Here is a 17,783-nt window from a genome sequence, read left to right as displayed (position 1 = left end):
AGGCGACAGGACATGTCCCCTTTTTATGGCACTAGCAGTTGTACGGCAAGTTTAAAGTTACAGTCCCATTATTAGGGAACGGGTGGGTGAGGGAATGGGTAGGCAAGGTAGGCAAGTGGATAGAGAGGTGAGGGGGGTAGTTGAGTCGGGTCATGACATAGTTGGGTCAGGCCAGTAATTGGGTTGTTGATTAGTAGGTGGATCGGGGAGCTTGAGAGGATGCAGTCAGGTCTGATCAGAGCGATCAGAGGCCAGTTGGGTCACGTTGGGGATCACTTGTGTAGTTACCCAAGTGTTCAACTAGGTTTTAGTCTGCAGAACATATCCTGGGTGACACCTACTCGCAGAGGCTCCTGAGGAAACTGCCCATCAGGAGTTTAAACTTTGCACGCAATTCCCATGTAGGGTTGCATGTCAGGATTGCCACACGGTCCCAGCAGCACGGTAGTACAGTGGGTAGCACTATTGCTTCATAGCTCCAGGATCCCAAGTTCGATTCCCAGCTTGGGTCTTGGAGTCTGCACGTTTTCCCCGTGTCTGCGTGTGTTTCCTCCAGGTGCTCCAGTTTCCTCCCACAAGTCCTGGAAGATGTGCTGTTAGGTTCTTTAGACATTCTGAATTCTCCCTCTGTGTACCCAAACAGGCGCCAGAATGTAACGACTAGGGGGTTTTCACAGTAACTTCGTTGTGGTGTTAATGTAAGCCTACTTGTGACACTAAGAAAGATTATGATTATTATTAATATATACCCGAAGAGCAGAAGATTTGGCCCCATTGTATTTCAGTCTCAGGCATTTATGTTAGTGACATTACCATCAACATGTACAAACTAGTAGAAGCAACATTTAGTTGTTAATATTTCAGCTCCTTGATTAGTGGTAATGGATGCGGTTATCAGGTTTCTTGTAAAAAGAGATTTGTGATAGCAAAATTCCATCTTTTTTGCCCATGATTGGATGCACTGTGATTTTCCTGAAATTGTGCCTGAAACCTAATACTGAAACAGGAAGCAGGACAAAAAGCCAAAGAATTATCTGCAGCAGAAGATTCATGTTAATGTTTCTTAATATTTCTGGGCATTGGAAGGCGAGGCTGATTTGGAAAGCAAAACAAAACACTAAAGGCTACTCGGGGTCATAATGTATGAGTTACCCACCCCTGTTTGATATAATACAGAGAGAATGGTATCTTCATCCAACCTACTTAACTGAATGATCTTTCCTGCAGCAGTGCTAGTTATTGACTGCCTGCACCTTCATGGAGCCCAATATCAAATTACTTAAAGCTAGCCTGCACTGCTGAAATGGGAATGCGCATTGTGCCTTGGGCAAGGGTTGGGAGTCCTAGAATCCCTACAGTGTAAGAGGAGGCCATTCAGTCCATTAACTCTGCACGGATGCTCCAAACGAGCACCCTATCCAGGCCCATTCCCCCATCCAAACCCTAACACATCTTTGGACAAGAGAGGCAATTTAGCATGGCCAATCCAACTAACCTGCAAATCTTTGGACTCATGACTGAGTTGAATCTCATCTAGAAAAGATAGAAGGATGGTTGATGATGGGTATTGATGCACGATCAATCACTACTGAAGTGGGATGGTAGTCCAATTGAAGGCTTTAATGAACAAGTAGTTACCCCAGTAGCTCTGGTACAGAATGACTGCTGTGGGTGAAACACAGACTCTTATGCTCCGCCTGCTGGGCGGAACCAGCAGGCAGGTTCTACCACTCATACTACAGTATAAGGTACATCCCACATAGGTACCGCGATACCCCTAATACAGCCAACCACATTCACCCCCTGTTTAAAAAAGAGGTCGGCGGGGGTGGTGGCCTTGCTTTTACAGTGGTAGAGGTTATAGCAGTACCCTTCAGTGCCTTTACATGCAATACACATATTTACAGACAATTATTTACAAGTTCATTTTACAATGAAACTATGAGCCGGTCGGGGGCCCTGGTCGTCCTCTGCGATTGTCGCAGTCCCGGCGGTGATGCAGTCATTGGCTTGGGCATCCATGGCTCTGTGAGCATGTCGTCTTCAGCTTCATCGCATCCGGATGGGGCCAGTGGGAGGATGGATCCACCTGGCAAGGGGGCTGCGGTGGTGTGCGCTGGTGAAAAATGGTTGGGGTTGGTGGCGGGTGGGGTGAGGGTGGGGATCCAGCGGAGGCCAGATCCCCGTGTCTTATCGGCCGTCGGGGTGTGCCACATAGGTGTACTGGGGTTAGCATGGAGGAGATGTACCCTCTCGACTAGTGGGTCCGACTTGTGGGCCCGCACGTGTTTGCGGAGTAGGACGGGTCCGGGGGCTGCAGCCATGTTGGGAGCGAGGTCCCCGAGGAGGACTTTCTACGGAAGGCAAGGAGACGTTCATGAGGTGTTTCGTTGGTAGTAGTGCACAGTAGTGATCGGATGGAGTGAAGTACATCGGGGAGGACCTCCTGCCATCGGGACACTGGGAGATTCTTGGACCGTAGGGCCAATAGGACGGCCTTCCAGACCGTCCCGTTCTCCCTCTCTACCTGCCCGTTTCCCCGGGGGTTGTAACTAGTCGTCCTCCTGCAGGCAATGCCCTTGCTGAGCAGGAATTGACGCAGCTACTCACTCATGAAGGAGGACCCCCTATCGCTATGGATATAGGCGGGGAAACTGAACAGGGTAAAGATGCTGTGGAGGGCTTTAATGACTGTGGCAGCCATCATGTCGGGACAGGGGGTGGCGAAAGAGAACCGGGAGTGCTCATCAATCACGTTTAAGAAATACATGTTGCAGTTGCTGGAGGGAAGGGGCCCTTTGAAATCCACGCTGAGGCGTTCAAATGGGCGGGGAGCCTTCACCAGGTGCTCTTTCTCTGGCCTGTAGAAGTGCGGCTTGCACTCCGCGCAGATTTGGCAGTTTCTGGTTACGTCCCTGACCTCCTCGATGGAGTGGGGCAGATTGCGGGTTTTAACAAAGTGGAAGAACCGGGTGACCCCCGGGTGGCAGAGGTTGTTGTGGAGGGTCCGAAGTCGGTCTACTTGTATACTGGCACAAGTGCCGCGGGACAGGGCATCAGGAGGCTCGTTGAGCTTCCCGGAACGACAGAAGATCTTGTAATTATAGGTGGAGAGCTCGATCCTTCACCGTAAGAGCTTATCATTCTTCATTTTGCCCCGCTGTTCATTGTGAAACATGAAGGCTACCGACCGTTGGTCAGTGAGGAGAGTGAATCTCCTGCCGGCCAGGTAGTGCCTCCAATGCCGCACAGCTTTGACGATGGCTTGGGCTTCCTTCCCGACGGAGGAATGGCAGATTTCTGAGACGTGGAGGGTGCATGAAAAGAAGGCCATGGGTCTGCCTGCCTGATTGAGGGTGGCAGCCAGTCTGATGCGTCGCTCTCGACCTGGAAGGGGAGGGACTCATCGATTGCATGGGCATAATAAGAAAAGAAGCCCAGGCAACGTTTCAGGGCCTTGGGGCAGTGGGGGAGGGGAAACTCCATGAGGGGGCGTATGCATTCGGGATCTGGACCAATGACTCCACCAGGCACTACGTAGCCGAGGATGGCTAGGCGATCGGTGCTAAACACACATTTGTCCTTGTTATATGTTAAGTTAAGGATATTTGTGGTATGGAGGAATTTGGAGGTTGGTGTCGTGGTCCTGCTGGTCGTGGCTGCAGATGGTGACATTGTCGAGGTATGGGAACGTGGCCCACAGACTACCGGTCAACTATTCGGTCCATCTCCCGTTGGTAGACCGAGACCCCATTTGTGACAACAAAGGGAACCCTTAGAAAGTGGTAGAGCCGCCTATCTGCTTTGAATGCAGTGTACTTGCGGTCGTCCGGGTGAATGGGGAGCTGGTGGTAGGCTGATTTAAGGTCTACTGTGGAGAAAACCTTGTATTGCGCTATCTGGTTGACCATTTCAGATATGCAGGGGAGAGGGTACGCGTCGAGCTGCGTATTCCTGTTGATGGTCTGACTGTAGTCTATGACCATCCTATGTTTCTCCCCGGTCTTTACAACCAGCACTTGAGCTCTCCAGGGGCTGTTGCTAGCCTCGATAATGCCTTCCTTCAGTAACCGTTGGACTTCCGACCGCGGGTACCGCGCAGTTGGGAACGTAGGCCTGGGCGTTGCGGGAGGCTACATCTAGGGAGTGCGCAAGTTTCCGTGCCTCTTTAAGTCCCAGCGTGTCGTTATCCAGCAGTCGCTGGCGGATTTTAGAGGACAGCATGCCCGCAACAAAAGCATCCCGTATTAAGAGTTCAGTGTGATCATTGGCTGAGACTTGTGGACAATTACAGTTTCTACCTAACACTAACAATGCGCGGTAAAAATCGTCCAGTGATTCCATTGGGATCTGCATCTGGTAGCTAAAAGATGCCGAGCGTATACCTGATTCACAGTGCGGGCGTAGTGCTCTTTTAACAAAGTCATTGCGTCCTCGAAACCGTCCGCGTCTTCAATAAGCGTGTAGATTTCTGGGCTCACCTTTGAGTGGAGGACTTGTATTTTCTGTTCCTCCGTGGGGGTAGTCGGGGCCGTTCTGATGTACCCGTTGAAACATGCCAGCCAATGTTTAAAAGTTGCTGCTGCATTTGCCGCGCGGGGGCTGATTTGTAGACACTCTGGCTTGATGCGGAGAGCAGCCATTCTTCAATGTTGTTCATTAAATTGATGCACGATCAATCACTAATGAAGCGAGATTGTAGTTGTGGTGAATGTATAAATACTGTTAATTCACCAGTATACTGTATTACGTTATACTATGTTATTAACCCTGTGGGCTCCATCTATGGGCCATTGTGTGGCTTCACCCACAGGGGGAGATGTTGGAGCATGTACAGGCTCTGCCCATGGCTCCGCCCTTTAGAGGAAGTATAAGAGCAGCAGACCTGCGGGACCGCTTTCAGTATTGTACCGGTCACAGGCAGGCAAAGTTGTAAGTTGATTAAAACCACTGTTTACTTCGACACGTGTCTTTGAGTGAATTGATGGTCGCATCAGTAGTCCAATTGAAGGCTTTAATGAACAAGTAGTTACCCCAGCAGCTCCGGTACAGAATGACTGCTGTGGGTGAAACACAGACTCCTATGCTCCGCCTGCTGGGCGGAACCAGCAGGCAGGTGCTACCACTCATACTACAGTATAAGGTACATCCCACCAAGGTAATGTGATACCCCTCATATAGTCTACCACAGGTATCCAGGTTTTCTGATCTTGCACTGGAGGTCTTGTTGGAGGATATAGGAATAGGGAGCATCATCCTGTATCTGCAGAAGACGTGCAGGGACCTCCAGACACATACACAGAAAGCAATGGAAGCAGGTGTCTGTGGAAATCAACGCCAAGGTTCCAAACCCCCAGGACCTGGATGCAGTGTCTCAATTTCAACAATCCTACCCTAGTGGTCAAGATGAGCGAATGCATCTTCAAATGTAATATTGTACAAACAGTACTAGTCTTCAGCCACTGTTCAAATAACCACACACCCATCACTGTCTGTCAATCAAAACTCACGCCAAGCATTCAAATGTTTCACCTCGCCTTCACACACTTAGCAATATTTTGCAAGCCTCAGATCCACATCTCATACCTTGCACACACTCTTAGCTTTTCGAACATGATATTCAAAACATATTTCACAAAATTCATTGACACACTTTCCTCCCCCTATTGGGAGATGGCTGTGCACAGTGCAAGGCATTAGGAACTGGGAGTGGTCTGGGGAAGAGGTGAGCCCGCTCTCACCCCCATGTGGGAGACATTGCTGGGCATTATCTGAAGTGCCATTGCTGAGGCAGAGGCCAGTGGCAGGGCTGAAATTGATAGTATCCACATATCCTATCCTTCACATCCCACAATCACTTACGACTTACAAGTTGTTCATGATGTAAGTATGAACCTTTCACCTTCTCCCCTCCACTCCCCAAAATCTTATTTTTCTGTCTTTGCCATTCAGTGACCAATGTACAATATTACATTTGAAGATGCATTCAGTGACAATTGAATCTGGCTAGATAGTGGTGGAAGTTCAGGAAGAGTGTGATTAAGACACACCATCACTTGATTTTGCAGTCAAAACTATCACCTCAGATACTGACACTGCACACATTAAGAGGTCAGATCTGTACATGGTGAGAACCCAGGCACTAGTGCATTGCACATGGGCTCTGCAATAGAAGACTCAGTTTAGGAACTCAGTGACGTGGCTTAGTGAAGCAGGCTGATGGGTATACACTAAAAAAATGCTTGGTGCACTTGCAAGGCTGCCAGATAGTTGCTAATCAATGTCAAGGAGCAGGTGGGTGGTCAGCACTAACGTGGCATAGGGCTGTACACAACAATTTTCCAGCATGTTATTGTTGGCCAATTCCATCAACATACACAACCATGAGCCAGTGCCTGGTGGCCATGTCTCAGTTTCCTTTGCAGCACAAGCAGTTTCCACCAAATGATTGAGTATTGCCGTGGAAGCTCAGACTGAAGTCATGCAAGGTCAGCTTAATGACATGCCAGTTCAGACAGCTGCCACCATGATTACGGATACTAGTGTTCAAATGGGCTTGAAGCATCTCACAGCCATCCAACAACCTGTGATCCAACAGCTTACCAGAATCACTGAGGCACCACTCTGGAAACTGACTAGGAGTTGATGGTCCCTTTAAATAATATTGGGTAGAGAGTCCATGCTGCTGCTTGATCGATATCAAGTTATGCATGTTTAAGAGAGGGTTCCAGCTGATTCACTGAGCTGGAAAATGGCAGGACTGGCAACAAATCAGTTCACATCATGGTCTGCTTGCTCTGCTCTCAGGCGGGTATTCACTACATGCACACGCGAATAAAGCTGAGCCAATTTCTTGCCTATAACCTCAGGAGTAGGGAAGAAAAGAGGTCGGCCTCATGTGCAGGAGTGGACGAGGGCACTAGCTCCTCAACTTGTGCTGGTGGCTGAAGATGGATGATGCATTCTAAGACACCGAGTTGCAAATGGAATTGCAGTTTTGTGCAAACAATCTCGATGACACCCCTTGGAGGATATGATTACTCATCAGCTCAAAGTTCACAGCCCTCTTATTGGAGTCTAAACATAGGTTCAGGGTGTAGAACGTGTTGCATTTCAGAAAAGTACACTGGTGCCACCTATGAATTACGACTTAAATTGAGGGGAAAAAGTTTGCTGTGCTCTGACATAGTGAAATTAAATTAGAAAACAAAATACACGGACTTAAAGGAGAAGCCACTTGACTAATAAGGAAGAGAAAAACATGTACAAAACAAATTCCTTTGTATTGTGAGTCTGCCAACCTTTGAACATCTGAAAGTGATTCACAGCGAGTGAGATACTTTTTGAATTGCTGTCACTGTTGTTTGTCACTTTTTCTTTGGCAAATACAAAACTCAATGTGCTAAGAGCAAGGTATCAAAAGCAGCAATGAGCTAAGCGTTTAGTTAATCTGTGTTGGTGGCATTTAATTGAGGGAGAACTTCCTGCTGTGTTTTTTGAAACAGCACCATTGGATCTCACCAGGCAGTGCCTCAGTATGAGGTCTTATCCAAAAACATATTCCACAAAATTGCAGCATTTCCTTAGCACTTCAGTTCATTGTCAACCTACATTATGTGCTCAAGTCCTACAGTGAAATTTGAAGTCAAGCGTACAGGAAATTTAATTACGAGGATTATAAGGGAGATACCTTGAATAAAAAAACTCTGTTTAAATTATTGATTTCAAGCTTATAATGAAATGTTCTAACGGTATCTTTTTAAAAATAGTTTCATAATTCCTACCCCAACAGAGGACCATACCCCTATTTATTTCAAGTCCAGATCTTGAGAAGTCTACATCCTATCAGAGTTCCATTTATTTTAATTAGAATTGCAAGCTCAAACTAGTTAGTATTAGGGAACACTTGATCTATTTGGTATAGGGTATAGGGTATAGGGTGGATACATGGGTTTGAGTAGGGTGATCATTGCTCGGCACAACATCGAGGGCCGAAGGGCTTGTTTTGTGCTGTACTGTTCTATGATCTATTCTATGATCTATGGACGTAGACATCATGCTAGCTGACTGGGTATATTAGAGAATGGCAAAAACACAAAGCAAATGTAGGGTACAGCTTTCACTATTTCTATTTTAAGTATTAGTTAAATACAAGAATAAAAACAGACGGTGACGACAAGACTGTGAGAAAATTCCGGGGTTCTGATGGTATTCATAATCTGCACAACATTGTTGGCATTGTCACATTCTCTCAGTCTTTTAACAGCTTTAAATTCATTGGCAAGCTTCTGCTCGCCTCCACATCAATATTTTCCACATTCCTCGCTTATTAAAATAAACGCAAATAAATACATTTGCTTCTTTTCCCGAGGTGTTTTATAAATTGATTCCATTTATTTAAGCAAGCAGAGACCTCAGTCAATTAAAAAGCGTAATTAAAACCCTAGCAAATAAATAAGTGCAATCCACATTCTGTATTGATAATACATGCTTGGGTGCATCTTACTTTGAGCTGGTGCAAGGGTTGAAAATGAAAAAATTGATGGCAAGTTGGTCCAACTCGCCAACGTCTATATTTGACTGTTGTGCATTTAGCTTCTTGCGAGCATTCCCTGTGGGACAGACGGGCTGACAATTTCAATACGTTATTAACAATGTTAAGCTGGGTTTAGGGATTTGACTGTGAGTGCATTGGGCCCTGGGTTCCTGAAACTCACCAATGAAAGCAACACAAGCTCAAAGAGGCAATTAAGGGCATTGAAGCAATAACAGGCAAATAGTCCAATCAGTACTGAGGTTGCTTCTATTGATTTGGAGTTTGTTAGACCTGTTTGGAGCCGGGATCTATCATATCAACATGGTACTGTTTATGCTGGTTTACTCTGGTCCTCAGATGGAATAACTGCAGGAAAAGTGCCAGAAGACCAACAGCAGCAGGAACACAACCAGCAGAACCAGCAACAACTTGCATCTCACAAACCTGCCATTCCACTGGAGAGAGAAGGTAAGTAGAGAGCTGCAACTTGCAGGAGGAGATACTCTTAATGTAGGGTGTGCAGGCAGAGGATGAGCTTCCTGAACATGTCAGAACAAAAGTGTCTCAGAAGGCTCAAGGTCTCATGTCAGTCAATTGCAACCAGTAGTTGCATCACCAGAAGTGATACCGTACTATCAAGTGGGCCTTGATCCAGCTCAGACTTCAAAATGAGCCATGGTGGCAGAACAGCCGGAGGCATCATGCACAGCAGATGATTCAAAACCAGTTACGATGACAAAAGCACCACAAGCAACTAGATCCATGGCAGAGTCCAGGAGCAAGAAGGGTGCCATTCCACTAAAGTCAAAAAGAAAAGGAGATGCTGTCAGAGGATCATTCCCATGAGAAGGAAAGGGAAGAAAGGAAGAGTTGAGGACACAATGGGTCAACCAGGCAGCGTCCGCGACACTGACAAAGGCGGCATTGGCAATGTGGCCGACAGGCGAGAAAGCACACAAAGGTGGAGTCGGAAGCATCACGTTAGAAAATTGAAACAGTTGGTGACGCAGAGAGGACCAGCAAGAAAACCGGTCTTCAGGACACATCGCGTCAAAAGGCTAAACACGTTGGTGATACAAAAAAGACCAACCAGAAAACCGGTCTTCCGAAAGATTAAGCGACTTGAGTAGTGGATCAAAGTTCAGAAGACCAACGTTGTGAATGTCCAATAAGCTGCGCACAAGGGACATGATTAAAATTATCAGGCATATCATGTTGTGCAAAGCACAGTTGCACTTGTACATATGACATGTTTAAAAAATAGGATGCAGATCATGTTTTGTACGACACAGTTACATTTGTATGTAAATGTTAACAGTTCCAGAGGAAGGGGAATGTGGTGATATGCCTGTGCACAGTTCTTTATATAGCCAGCGATGCAACCTCCAACCAGCTGGTGGCGATAGAGATCTATCATGTGACTCAAGACACCCACCAGTTGGTAGTAAGTCATACAAGAGGATGGTCGCACAAATAGTAGCACCAGGAAAATTCAGTGAATTAATTTAGTAGCCATCATCTGTATTATAGTTTGTTAGTTATCTTTCCATGTGTTTGTTAATAAATCATCTTTTTAGTTAAACAACTAGATATTCTGTGTACATCATTCACCATGGTCATAACACAGAACACAACAGGGTGCCCTCATTATTGCGAGATTCATGTAGGTTCTCAATTGGCAGCTACATACTAAAACCCTTTTCTTCCCCTCGACCTCCCTCCTCCTCCTCCACCACCACCCACATCCCAAGCCACCTCTCCAACACAAAGCAGTCTTAAAAATATCCAAGTAGCACTTCAAGAGCGCCCCCCCCCCCCCCCCCCCTCCCCGCTTGGTATTAATTCACGCCTTACCATTCACAAATCAAAGTGCCACCTGTCAGGCAGAAGCCAAAAATAGACAAAACAGAAAAAAGAGGTGAAAGCAAAAAATATTTATGTGGCTCAAAAGGCCCAGAAATTTAACAACCCAACATTTTTTATCGCATCCAGTTGCATCCCCCTTGTGTAATTACAGGTCTGAACACTTTCACTTCTGAAAGTTTCTTCGTTTTGCAACCCTCATGACTGCAGCAGAGGCCATAATGCTGGATTTGACTGTTCAGATGCTTCGCGCCAAAATCCTCTGGGCTTTGGAGTCCATGAGGGCCTCACCAAAGAATATGCCAGTGGCACCTGCACCTGGGCAGACTTGGCCATCGACAGCACAGGAAGTAGTGGCAGGGTGAAGGGGTAAGGTGGCAATGGGTGTAAATTGGCACACTTTGGGCCACATTCCCAATTGCAAACCCCCGTTCACCAACATCCACCTGATCCTCAATTCCATGCTAGTAATGAGCAGGGATGGGTGGGGACACTTTTGCTGCAGATCAGTGTGGCAATGAATGGCCATGTTAGGGCTTCCTATCTGAAGTGGTATTCATAGTACGAAAGCCATTGTTGGGGGCCTGAATGCTCAATTGTTTGTGCTTGATACTCCATGCAGGTGACCATTCTTTCCATGGACACAAACATCGTTACAAATGCTCTGATAACGTGTCAGTGATACTTGAGATTCCTGCACTCTCTCTGCAAGTGTTCACAGTGTGGCAGGAATGTCTGCCAGCACATGGCACACTCTGGACTACTGCTGCAGAAGAATCGTCTTGATCAACAGCACCTTGAAGTACAGCATTTCCACCCAGCTAAGCGGAGCTTGGAGCATCCTGCAGTCTCCGATTCAGACTCTCCACTGCTACCTCTGCCTCCACCATTTATTATTACACACTTTGTAATTTGTGAATCACCAGATGAAACCCAACTATCTTCTTTCCTGGTCCCACTGAAGTGTAAGAATCGAAGCTGATGCAGGTCAGCATGAGCCCAGCGAGGGTGAACCCTCACGAGGGAGTGACCTCCTCTGAGGAGACATCATCATCTTCTTGCACCACCTTGCCTGAGGCACTTGATTGGCCTTTGGGAGATTAAAGCCATGAATTTAAATTGTCATGGTAAGAATGTCAAATGATCATTATGCACATGATCAGAGTTTATTCACTGTGAACATTAAGTCAATCTGAGTGAATGTTGTATGCCATGTGGCTGTGAGATATTTAGTTCTGTCACCAGGTAACATGGAGGTCCCTGTTGGAACAATGAGCAGGAGTAGGCAAGTTAGCACCTCAAGCTTCCTCTGTCATTCAAAAGGATTATGGCTGATCTGATAGTAATCTCAAATCTGCATCCTGCCTAACTCACTTGCTTACCAAGAATCTATCCATCTCATAGAATGATAGAATTTACAGTGCAAAAGGAGGCCATTCAGTCCACCAAGTCTGTACTGGCCCTTGGAAAGAGCATCCCACTTAAACCCACGCCTCCACCCTATCCCTGCAACCCGGTAGCCCACATAACCTTCACACGGTTGAGCACAGCTGCGTCATCATTTCCAGCGCTACCAATGCGTGTGTGGGGGGTGTAGGAGTGCACGGCTCCACTTTTCAGCCCTGACACCTAATCCATTCTGACCATCAAGTCTGCAGCAACCCTCTGAAAGAACCTACCTAGGCCTACTCCCCCGCCCTATCAACGCAACCTCACCTAACTTACACATCTTGGGACACCAAGGGGCAATTTAGCATGGCCAATCCCCTGAACCTGCACATCTTTAGACTGTGGGAGGAAACCGACATAGATACCGGGGGAGAGTGCAAACTCCACACAGTCAGCCGAGGCCGGATTTGAATCCGGGTCCCTGAAGCTGTGAGGCAGCAGTGCTAACCACTGTGTCACCATGCCGCCTTAAATAAATCTTCAACTCATCTCTATTTTTAAACTATAATACAAGATTCATGATTCAAGAGGAAACACACTGTCAAGACCCCAGAAAATATAATGGGCGGGATTCTACATTGCGTGATGCTGAAATCGAGAATGGCTCCTGATGCCGGAATCAGGGCATGCACCGGTTTGACACTCCAAATCAGCGTGTGGGAGGGACGAAGGGCCTGTTCCTGTGCTGTACTTTTCTTTTTCTTTGCCATCGGGACGCGTGCCGCGTGTAGTCGCAACACCATTGTTATGTCATCAGCAAGCCCACCCGTGATGCTCCACCTCCGATAGGCCAAGGTCCCGATGGCGTGGGCCACGTGTGGTCCCAGCGGTCGGGAGCCTGGCGTGCTGGCATGCGGACAGTATCCAGTGCCACCACACTCGACCGAGATCTGTGCTGCTGGCCGGGGGACTTATGCCAGGGCTGGGGAGTGGTGGGGGCTGGCCAGAAGGTGGACTGTGGGATCAAGGTGGGTGGGCAGTTCAGCACGGCCGCACCATCTTTTCCGGCGCGACCGGTGCGTGTGTGGGGGTGTAGGAGTGCACGGCTGCAGCTCGTCAGCCCTGCGCATGTACAGCATGGGACTCGGCAATTCTCCGACCATTTTCCGTGCATTCCGCGGGTGTTTCGCATGGCGCCGGTGCTCACCCCTCACCAGTAGCGGAATCAATGAGGATTTTACACCAATTTTCCCGTCGTGAAACACCATGGATCCTCTGTTAGCATTGGCACTTAGCCTCAAGAATGGAGAATCCAGCCCTAAATGTTTCAATTAAGTCACCTCTTAATCTTCTAAACGCCGATGGATACAAACCTTGGCTGTCCAACCTTTCCTCTTTAGACAACCCACCCATTCCAGTCATTATTCTAGTAAACCTTATCCAATAATAAAGAAGCTAAACAACGTCCATTACGAACTCCCCTTCAGCTGTCAGTTACGATATTACTGGAGGATCAATTCCGGTTCCCAGCCTGTCACTGGTATTGTATCCATCTTCTCTTGTGAGGAGGAACAAGTGCATCTGAGCGAAAAGAGTAGAGTGTATTGAACGGATGGGTGGATAGCATTTTTGAGGGTGGCAGTGAAGGAGAGGAATGACATTGCTTTAAGATGCAGGGAATATCAATAAGGGATTAACAGCTGTGGATGCAAGGATGTGTACAGGCAGAAAGTGATGGTGTACATAGAACATAGAGAAATACAGCACAGAACAGGCCCTTCGGCCCACAATGTTGTTCGGAACTTTTGTCCTAGGTTAATCATCGATTATCATAGAATTTTGGACACTAAGGGCAATTTATCATAGCCAATCCACCCAACCTTTGGACTGTGGGAGGAAACCAAAACTGAACACAATACTCCAGGTGTAGCCTCACTAACACCTTATACAATTGCAACATAACCTCCCTAGTCTTAAACTCCATCCCTCTAGTAATGAAGGACAAAATTCCATTTGCCTTCTTAATCACCTGTTGCACCTGTAAACAAACTTTTTGCGACTCATCCACCAGCACACACAGGTGTCTCTGCACAGCAGCATGTTTTAATATTTTATCATTTAAATAATAATCCCTTTTGCTGTTATTCCTACCAAAATGGATAACCTCACATTTGTCAACATTGTATTCCATCTGCCAGACCCTAGCCCATTCACTTAACCTAACCAAATCCCTCTGCAGACCTCCGGTATCCTCTGCATTTTTTGCTTTACCACTCATCTTAGTGTCGTCTGCAAACTTGGACACATTGCCCTTGGTCCCCAACTCCAAATCATCTGTGTGAATTGTGAACAATTGTGGGCCCAACACTGATCCCTGAGGGACACCACTAGCTACTGATTGCCAACCAGAGAAACACCCATTAATCCCCACGCTTTGCTTTCTCTTAATTAACCAATCCTCTATCCATGCTACTACTTTACCCTTAATGCCATGCATCTTTATCTTATGCAGCAACCTTTTGTGTGGCACCTTGTCAAAGGCTTTCTGGAAATCCAGATATACCACATCCATTGGCTCCCCGTTATCTACCGCACTGGTAATGTCCTCAAAGAATTCCACTACAGTAGTTCGGCACGACCTGCCCTTTATGAACCCATGCTGCGTCTGCCCAATGGGACAATTTCTATCCAGATGCCTTGCTATTTCTTCCTTGATGATAGATTCCAGCATCTTCCCTACTACCGAAGTTAAGCTCACTTGCCTACAATTACCCGCTTTCTGCCTACCTCCTTTTTTAAACAGTGGTGTCATGTTTGCTAATTTCCAATCCGCCGGGACCACCCCAGAGTCCAGTGAATTTTGGTAAATTATCACTAGTGCATTTGCAATTTCCCTAGCCATCTCTTTTAGCACTCTGGGATACGTTCCATCAGGGCCAGGATACTTGTCTACCTTTAGCCGCATTAGCTTGCCCATCACTACCTCCTTAGTGATAACAATCATCTCAAGGGGCTCACTTGTCATAGCCTCATTTCTATCAGTCACTGGCATTGATTTGTGTCTTCCACTGTGAAGACCGACCCAAAAAACCTGTTCAGTTCCTCAGCCATTTCCTCATCTCCCATTATTAAATCTCCCTTCTCATCCTCTAAAGGACCAATATTTACCTTAGCCACTCTTTTGTTTTGTATATTTGTAGAAACTTTTACTATCTGTTTTTATATTCTGAGCAAGTTTACTCTCATAATTTATCTTACTCTTCTTTATACCTTTTTTAGTAGCTTTCTGTTGCCCCTTAAAGATTTCCCAGTCCTCTCGTCTCCCACTAATCTTTGCCACTTTGTATGCTTTGCCCTTCAATTTGACACTCTCCCTTATTTCCTTAGATATCCACGGTCGATTTTCCCTCTTTCTACCGTCCTTCCTTTTTGTTGGTATAAACCTTTGCTGAGCACTGTTTGATTTCTACATGCATCAGTTATTTCTTTGTTTATTGCCTGCCCCACCGTAATGTTACTATTTGGTGGCCTATAGATTACTCCTATCAGTGACTTTTTTGCCTTACTATTGCTGATTACCACCCAAATGGATTCAACCTTATCCTCCATAGCACCAATGTTGTCCATTACTATTGCCCGGATGTCATCCTTAAATAACAGAGCTACACCACCTCCCTTACCATCCACTCTGTAATTCCGAATAGCTTCATACCCTCGGATATTTAACTCCCAGTCATGACCATCCTTTAACCATGTTTCCGTAATGGCCACTAAATTATAGTCATTCACGATAATTTGCGCCATCAACTAATTTACCTTATTCCGAATACTATGAGCATTCAGGTAAAGTACACTTATGTTGGCTTTTATATCTCAGTTTTGAATCTGATCACCTCGATCAGTACCCTCTCCTAAGTTATATTTCCTCTTAACTTTTCTCCTAATTTTCCTTGTCGTTGATCCCATATCTTCATGTAACAACCAGCCGCGTCGCTTACCATTTATGTTTTTACTTCCCGTTTTATTCCTTTTAGTATTACTGGGCCTATTCACTGAGCTCACCTCAGTCACTGTACCTTGTACTGTCGCCCTTTTTGATTATGGCTTCTGTGCCTTACACTTTCCCCCTCACTGCCTTTTGTTTCTGTCCCTGTTTTACTACCTTCCAACTTCCTGCATTGGTTCCCATTCCCCTGCCACGTTAGTTTAAACCCTCCCCAACAGCTCGAGCAAACCCCCCCGGACATCGGTTCTTGTCCTGCCCAGGTGCAGACCGTCCAGTTTGTACTGGTCCCACCTCCCCCAGTACCGGTTCCAATGCCCCAGGAATTTGAATCCCTCCCTCTTGCACCATCGTTTGAGCCACGCATTCATCCTATCTATCCTGACATTCCTACTCTGACTAGCTCGTGGCACTGGTAGCAATCCTGAGATTACTACCTTTGAAGTCCTACTTTTTAGTTTAACTCCTACTCCCTGAATTCAGCTTGGAGGACCTCGTCCCGTTTTTTACCTATATCGTTGGTGCCTATGTGCACCACGACAGCTGGCTGTTCACCCTTCCCCTGCCAGAATGTCCTGCAGCCGCTCCGAGACATCCTTGACCCTTGCACCAGGGAGGCAACATACCATTCTGGAGTCTCGATTGCGTCCACAGAACCGCCTGCCTATTCCCCTTACGATTGAGTCGCCTATCACTATAGCCCTGCCATTCTTCTTCATGCCCTGCTACGCAGCAGAGCCAGCCATGGTGCCATGAACCTGGCTGCTGCTGCCTTCCCCTGGTGAGCCATCTCCCTCAACAGTATTCAAAGAGGTATATCTGTTTTGTAGGGAAATGACCGCAGGGGAAACCTGCACTGCCTTCCTACTCTTGCTCTGTCTTTTGGTCACCCATTTTCTATCTCCCTCAGTAACTTTCACCTGCGGTATGACCAACTCGCTAAATGAGTGAGGAGTTGGAGTAATACACACATCAGGATATCATTGAATGTGCCACCCATACTCACCTTCCTGGCTATGCGATTAAACTGTGTTTGGCGGTGAATTCAGCAGTATGGCATTACTTCCCTGCTGCTGACCTTCTCAAATATCTCCAGACACAAGTTTCTTACTCCCATCAGTGGGGAGACATATCTTTTTTTAAGGTCCTTAAAGTCCTCAGTAACATATCCAGGAAGGCATCATTAATGTGAATTCATTCTGCCTCCCAACTGCAGAACCCGTCAATTGTCATCTTTGCAAAGTTTCTTTAAATAATGGAGTTGAAATCACCTCACACAGGCAGTCATTGTGCCTGCTCCGCATAATAGGTTGGGAAATTGGAATTCCTATGCAAATGTAATGGCTGGGTTAAAATGCTCCTGGCAAATGTGCTGCACGTACTTCAGATTTCCCTCACAATATTGCAACCCTGCGCCCAGTTTCAGACAGACAAGCGGTTTGCCCATTTACAAGCTTACTTCAAAAACAGCAACGGGCAGACCTTGGACGCCAATGGGTGCGAGGTGGGTGAAGACCCCATCAATTCCAATCCGGACATGCCCATTTGTCAGTTGTTAAACAAAAGTCAGCGAGTTAAATTGCTCTCCCTTATGAGACAATTTGTGCCATTCCAATTTTAATACAGTGATGACAGATTATTCAATTAATTAGAAAATGAGAAATTATAAATGAACTCTATGAAGTCGGAATTTTACAATGCCTATTATTATGTGACAAAAAATGATTTTAAAAACGCACTCTCTGGATAGGAGCATGGTTGCAAAAAGTGTTATTTATTTCCCTGCCTGTCACGCATGTCGTTTTGCGTGTCAGGTTGGCACTTCCTTTTGGTCTACAAGTAGATAGTTTCAGAAATACAAGACAACTCGATGGGAAGAGGGGTGGCAGAGAATGAAGTGACAGTTGTACATGTCAAAGCAGAGTATCTATGAATGCAGCCACTTTAAAAAAAAAAACGGCTGGTGGGATTTTGATCAGGGAGTGGGGATCT

The 17,783-nt window shown here is 46.4% G+C and overlaps 1 protein-coding gene across 3 annotated transcripts in view; it reads right to left on the bottom strand.

Moving 5' to 3' along the window:
• LOC119978716 (copine-8-like) overlaps positions 1-17,783 on the bottom strand; it is a 789,805-nt gene that overhangs the window by 581,713 nt on the left and 190,309 nt on the right. The gene's annotated exons all lie outside the window — the stretch shown is intronic.

This window comes from Scyliorhinus canicula, chromosome 15 (assembly GCF_902713615.1).
Source record: "Scyliorhinus canicula chromosome 15, sScyCan1.1, whole genome shotgun sequence".
Classification (NCBI taxonomy): Eukaryota; Metazoa; Chordata; class Chondrichthyes; order Carcharhiniformes; family Scyliorhinidae; genus Scyliorhinus; species Scyliorhinus canicula.
Note: the sequence above shows the minus strand (reverse complement) of the source record. Positions and strands in the feature narration are given on the sequence as shown.